The sequence below is a fragment of the Octopus bimaculoides genome, chromosome 20 (genome assembly GCF_046866305.1).
Source record: "Octopus bimaculoides isolate indiv1 chromosome 20, ASM4686630v1, whole genome shotgun sequence".
In the NCBI taxonomy this organism is placed as follows: domain Eukaryota; kingdom Metazoa; phylum Mollusca; class Cephalopoda; order Octopoda; family Octopodidae; genus Octopus; species Octopus bimaculoides.
Window position 1 is genome coordinate 47,117,913 of NC_142947.1, and position 7,500 is coordinate 47,125,412.

The 7,500-nt window shown below is 37.7% G+C and overlaps 1 protein-coding gene and 1 long non-coding RNA gene across 3 annotated transcripts in view; one reads left to right on the plus strand and one right to left on the minus strand.

The window, feature by feature from the left end:
* LOC149131731 (uncharacterized) overlaps nucleotides 1-7,500 on the minus strand; it is an 89,593-nt gene that overhangs the window by 78,405 nt on the left and 3,688 nt on the right. The gene's annotated exons all lie outside the window — the stretch shown is intronic.
* The window catches only part of LOC106874351 (uncharacterized), a 23,090-nt gene that overhangs the window by 7,424 nt on the left and 8,166 nt on the right, over nucleotides 1-7,500 (plus strand). The window lies entirely within an intron of this gene.

Genomic DNA, 7,500 nt, shown 5'->3' on the forward strand with positions numbered 1-7,500 from the left:
CGTAGGGTACCACAGAACTCAGGTACTAATGAATAGATGAGGGCCGTTGTGGTGAGCAAAATGTCCTGGAACCTGTAGAACGTTTGGCTGATTGCCTATTACGTCCACCCCTTAGGTTGGTATTGGCGGAAACCCGAAGCAGAACTAACTAAAATGTACCAGCCCAAACTTTGGTTGCTTAAGGGGTCGTGAATAAGACGAGAAAAATGTAAAACAAAATGGGAATAAGGCATTTGTTATACCCAATTTCCTCTATTGTTCTGATAACAGACAAGTTATATGCCACGATTCCTTAAGTTGGAAATTGGAAATACAATACCAGAGGTGTCTGGAGGAAATCGTACACATTCACTGAATGCTGGACTATCGAATGACCAAAACAGGAAACTGTTTTTAGTCCAGTTTGAGGGAGGGAAAAGCAAGCATTGCAGACAAAGAAAGAGGTTCAAAAACGTATATTTGAATAAATGCGACATCACAATACAGAAAATGGGCGAATAAGGAAGATTGGAAAGCTTGGTTCGTCTATGATAGGTCCCCACTCTTGGGCAGAATAGGAACTGTAGGAAGCAGCGTTAAGTGACCAGCCAAGGATCGAACTTATGAATCCTGGATGGAATCACAAGAATCACATGTTCGTGCGCAGAAGTAAAATCTGGTAAAATGATCATTTTTCGGTGTCAAGGGAAGTACTAGAGATGACCAGATATTCAATGGTTAAATCATAAACAGGACGGTCACTGTTGGAACGCCTTTTTCCATTGCTCTACTGAATAGGACAACCCTTGAGATAAATACAAGTTACAGCTACAAGAAGGGAGAACGAAAGGAAACACTTCGATCTTTGTTCTTCGTCTCAAAATCCACCAACGTTACATCATAACTTTACTAACCTCTTGAATGGGGTACACACACACACACACACACACACACACACACACACACACATATTTTCATTATTATCAGGCGAGATCTTATATAAATCAAACGGAGCATGCCAAGACAGCAGCGATACCTGTGGGTCAGATTAGTTTGTAGAAAGTTTTATTCTTTTACAAAATAAAATTGGAATATTTCTTAAAACTTTTAGAATTTCATTCTTGTAAGTTTTAGAACGAATATTTGTGGAAGAAAGCCGTAAGGAGAGTTTTGTCATTAACGAAAGGCCATTAATCATCATCATCATCAACATCATCATCGCCATCGCTATCTCCATCATCATCATCATCATCAACATTACTATCATCACCACCACCACCACCACCATCACCGCCGCCACCAGCAATATTCACACCACCCACAATATGTCACCTTATACCAAAACACTCCCTTGCGCTCATTTGGCTCAGCTCCCTCAGCTCTCCTCCTACCACTCCTCTTTTTCACTCCTTACCCCAACAACCATTCCCCTTTTCTACCATTACCTCTCCACCACCACCACCACCACCTAGCTCTGGCTCTTCCTTGTCTTTGTGTCTATGCGCTCTTACTTCAGATTTCACCATCTTTATTACCACACCGACACACAACTCACACACACACACACACACACACACACACACACACACACACACACACATTCCTGCATGCAAAACCATGCATATACCCCCCCCCCGCACACACACACACACACACACATACAAGCATCGCATCCGCACAAGACTCTACACATACTGATGCGCGTTCTTGACTATATACCTGTATCTACTCATCGCTCTTTCTCTCTCTCTCTCTTTTTACCTATCTATCTATCTATTTATTTGTCTATCTATCTATCTATCTATCTATCTATCTATCTATCTATCTATCTATCTATATGCATGTCTCTATCTATCAATCTATCTATCTATCCATCTATCTGTCCGTCTGTCTGTCTATATATATATATATATATATATATATATATATATATATATATATATATATATATATATATATATAAGGAACAATTATGAACTCTTCATTTAATTTCATTTTTTTAAATATGTATTTTTGATAAGGTTCGTTTTTACAAGAACCGAAACATGTTAAAAATATCTCTGACAAAATTTTTAATTAAAATTCATTTTTTATATATTGGCGTTTTAAGACTTCTTTTTTAATAAATATATATATATATATATATACATATATATACGAGTGTGTGTGTGTGCTTGTGTTTGTACATGTGCGTGTTTCAGTATATATCACCTAACTGCCTGGATGTTTTGCGTTCTTGTCCCATTTTTGTATTTTATATATATATATATATATATATATATATATATATATATATATATATATATATATATATATATATATATATACATATACATGTCTGTCTATCTTTCTATCTATATAGATAAATAGATAGAATAGAAGGATAGATAGATGTGTACATATACATATATACCTACCTGTCTATCTACCTCCATAGCTGTCTATCAATCTATTTATCTATCTTTTTGTCAGTCTATTTCTGTCTTTATATTAATGTGTGTGTGTATGTGTGTGTGTGTTGTGTGTGTGTGTGTGTGTGTGTGTGTTGTGTGTGTGTAGTGTGTGTCTACCTCTCCGTTACTCCCCAAACCCCGTTACCTCATCTTTCCCTGTCTCCCTCCCTCCTCCTCTCTCTCTTACTCTCCCTCCTCTCTCCCTCATATTATCCAACATGGCAAGTGCCTGGCACGTGTACCCTGTCCCCATAAAGCCTGTGCAGCCCCTCCACGCACCGTCCCTGCTTTAAACCATCACCTCCTCCTTTACCTCCGTCATTCATATCCTCACTCACCCTCCTCCTCCTCCTCCTCCTTATCTTCATCCCTGCAACCTCTCCATCCCTTCCTCTGAAGAGATAAGTTACAAAGACACATGTCTACAACTTACACAGATGCAGTAAGGCAAACGTGGTGGTGGTGGTGGTGGTGGTGGTTATTTGGGGGCAGGGGTGTCTTGCATGGGGTTAAATGAATATTGTACCTGTGGCGTATAATGATGACGACGACGACGACGGTGATGATGATGAAGATGATGATGATGATGAAGGAGATGATGATGATGATGATGAAGAAGATGACTAGAGTGATGACGATCATGGGGATGGCACTGGGGTTGGTAATGGTGGTGATGGGGAGAGCTAACGATGATGCTAATGAAGATGATGACGACGATGACGATAAAGATGACGACGATAAGGATGGTGTGGAGGTAACGGTGATAGGAGCGCTAATGAAGATGATGATGATGATGATGATGATGATGATGATGATGTTTATGATGACGATGATGATAATGATGATGATGGTGACGATAGTTCAAGTTGATCTAAAGCACTGTGGAAAATTACGACTGGGTGTGTGAGGGTAGAAAGAGTTTGGGTAGGTGAATGCATATCTATGTATACCTGCACATGTTGTGTGTGTGTGTGTGTGTGTGTGTAAATGTACTTCAGTACATATGTACCTGTTTCTGTCTACCTGAGTACGTGTACCAGTGTGTGTGTATGTATATGTATGTGTGCGTGTGTGTGTGTGTGTGTGTGCACGCGTGTGTGTGTGTGCACGCGTGTGTGCACGCGTGTGTGCATGTGTGTCTAATTGTTTATATGTATAAGAGTGGCTAGGTACTTTTGTACCTGTGTGTGTATGCGAGTAGGCATCTGCATGTGCGTGCGTGTGTGTGTGCATTTCAAGTTGTTCCTTTACCATTTTTTACCCTAGACATACAAACCTTACATATTGTTACATATTGTATATTTAATAAACGTATAAAATATGTGAAGATTCTTGGCTGAGTGGTCAAGGTATTGCGCTCACAATCGTGACGCCATGTTTTCGATTCCTGGAGGTGGGTTGTACTCTTGGGCAACACACCTTTCTTTCGCCTCTTTCCAATCCACTCACTTGGCAAAAATGAGTTGTGCCTGTAATTCAAAGGGGCCAGCCATGTTACATTCTGTTTCATACTCAATCTCCCTGAGAACTACGTTAAGCTTGCACGCGTCTGTGGAGTATTCAGCCACTCGCACGTTAATCTCACGAGCAGGCTATATCTATTGATTGGATCAACTGGAACACCCGTCGTCGTAATCGACGGAGAACCACTAAGTTAGAATATAAACCGTAATATTCTAAACATACAGTATTTACTAAGTCTCTTTATTTCATTTTTCCTAATTAAATACAAAATAAAATTAATGATTTTTTAAAAAGAAAACTAATTTAATAAACAAATTATATATTTTATAAGTGACTAGGTGTATACTCAAATTTAAGCCTCTGTAATCTCGTGTGTGTGCGTGTATATACATACATACATACATACATATATATATATATATATATATATATATATATATTTGTATGTATGTATACGGGTGGCGGGTGTTGATTTATTGTTGTTTGGATAAGTTTACAGCGTTGGGCAGTTATGTATTTTTATTGTAATATTAACATTTAGTTTGGAAATTAATTTGTAATTTAGGATATAAAAGTATTACTACAATCAGACAGCCTCTCTCTGCCCCCCCCCCCCCGCCTCTCTCTCTCTCTCTCCATCTCTTTCTGTTACGCACGCACACACATGCGCATACTTACATATATATATATATATATGTATGTATGTATGTATGTGTGTGTGTGTGTGTGTGTGTGTGTGTGTGTGTGTGTGTGTGTGTGTGTGTGTGTGTGTAATAAGGACAACAACTACACGCAAAACAAAATTGCTGTTTCTCGCAATATTTATATTGTTGCTGCTGTTTGTTGTTTGTCTTTTGTTGTTTTTTGTTATTGCATCTCGTGGCCCTTCCTTTGCGTTCAGAGTCTATGTCATCATCATCGTCATCACCATCACCATCATCATCATCATCATCACCATCATCATCATCATCATCGTAGTCGTCATCTTTATCCTTCTCCTCATCATCATCATCATCATTATCGTCATCATCATTCGACTTTGCCTCTCACCCTTTCAGGATCGATAAAATAAAGTACCAGCTGTGTACTGGGGGCCAATGTAATCGACTCCCCCCCCATCCCCACAGAATTACTGGCTTTGCGCCAAATCTTGAAAAGAATTATTATTATCATTACTACTACTACTACTACTACTACTACTACTACTACTACTACTACTGCAATTGCTTCTCTTTGCTGTCCAGGTTGTCTTTGCCATGTTTTTAAGAGACCAGTCATTGTAAAACTGGTGGCTTGCTTTTGTCACATGGAGTGTTTGGTAGTGAGCAACACAACCGCCGTCACCGCACCACCACCACCACCACCACCACCACCACCGTCGCCGCCACCACCACCCACATTTTCCACCCAGGAACATCAGCCACCAACATGTAAAGTTTTCCCTTCTGAAAATAAAAAAAATCCCGAGAGACATGGGGGTGGATCGAGAAGGTTGCTGTTGGAAGAGAGAAATTAGAATAAATTTACATGTTCGTGTGGGGGGGGGTTATTTGATGGTTTGGGGGGGTGAAGGGGCTGGCAGGGGATTCTACAGAGATTACAAAGATGGCGAAGTGTTAACGATATTCTCTTTCCTTCTTTATGTCTTATATTTATCTTTTTTTTCTCAATTTTTACAAAAATCTTTAGGTGGAGCTTCACATTTTTTCACACCTTCGCTCAGTCCCCCCCCCCCCACACACACAAATACATCTTTGGCTCTCAATCTTTGTCCCTTTCTTTCTCTCTATCCTTTATCTCTCTCTTTCTCTCTATCCTTTCTCTTTCTCTTTATCTCTCTCTCTCTCTTTCTCTCTCTCTTTCTGTTGCTCTCTCACATTTCTCCCGAAATTTTCCACACTTTCTTTTCTTTTACCTAAATATTTTTGATGTCTTCCTGTCATTTCCTCTCTCTAATGCATACAAAAATATATAAGGGTGTACGTATGTATGTAGTATGTATGCGCATATATATAATATATATATATATATATATATATATATATATATATATATATATATATATATATATATATACATATATACATTTTTGTTTCCGTTCATAAATGTGTGTGATTGCGTGTTTGTGTGCGTTTGCGTATATACATCTAAAGGAAAATCAAAATGCGTTACTTTAGGAATGAACACCTTCGTATATTTGTTCTGCATCGGTTTAGAGACACTCACTCATAATGCACTTCCGAAGTAGTAAATCTAGATATTTACTGATCGTTGAAAGCCTGTAACCAACAGCGCCATAACTGAACAATTCCAATACAAATTAATCATAGAAATAAATAAATAAATAAATAAATAAATAAATAAATAAAATACAACAGCAGTTCTGCTAAATAGCTGTTAGTAAGTTCCGTGTAAACAGTTATGCATATCACCACAAAATTACTCTCGTGTAAATAGCTATCTTTAGAAGGCACCTATATATAGATGAAGTCACTACAGCAGACATGTAAATGGTATTAAGAACCGTGCAAATAGCATTCCCCTACCTTTATCTTTTTAATTCTTGAGTCAATAAATAACTACCGTGTGTATAGCAATAGTTAGAGAGCATCTATATATACAAAGAGAGAGAGCAACATGTTGAAATATTTGTTATCAGATGATGAAGGTTTCAATTCTTACTGATAACCATTTCATTTCACTTACTGAGTTAAAGAACCTCTTTAGAAAGCCATGGCAACCACACAGTCTCTCATCTTATTATTATTATTATTAAGAATAATAATAATAATAATAATAATAATAATAAATATATAATAATAATTCTATCTACTGTAGGCACAAGGCCTGAACTTTGGGGTAAAGGGACTAGTCGATTACATCGACTCGAGCACTCAAACGGTACTTATTTCATCGACCCCCGAAAGTATAAAAGGCAAAGTCGACCTCGGCGGAATTTGAACTCAAACCGTAAGGACGGAAAAAATGCCGCTAAGCATTTTGCCCGACATGCTAACAATTCTACCAGCTCGCCACCTTGATAACAATAATAATAATAATAATAATAACAACTAACTATGGATTTCTATCTAAGGCACGGGGTCACAAAGTCGGGAGTGGTGTAGAGATGTTAAATTTAACCCCATTACTAAATTAAGCCATCCTATAGAGTGACAACACTACATCGGTATTATAGAAGGTAGGTTTAATCAGCGTTACTTCAACCACGCACCATCCTTCAGATACAATGAAAATAGGACTTCAACAACTGTATCGAGTTACACCAAACATTTTAAGAGAGAATGATGTTAATTTGTTTTACATCAAATGAAAAATGTAAAGAGAAAAGAAATTCCTCTTTGAGCAATAGAGCCAAAAGGAGCAATATATCTATATATGAAAAAGGATTTATATTGTATAACATCAACTATTCCGTGGCTAAATTCAACTGCATTTCAGAAATAATTCGAGCCTTTCTCTAAATACCACCATTTCGACAAGTATCAGTTAATATTTTCGAAATGTCCACATGATCCAGATTAAGCAGACCTACATAGAACTATTAAACACTCACTTTTGTTTCTTCTTTATCCTATGTCATACA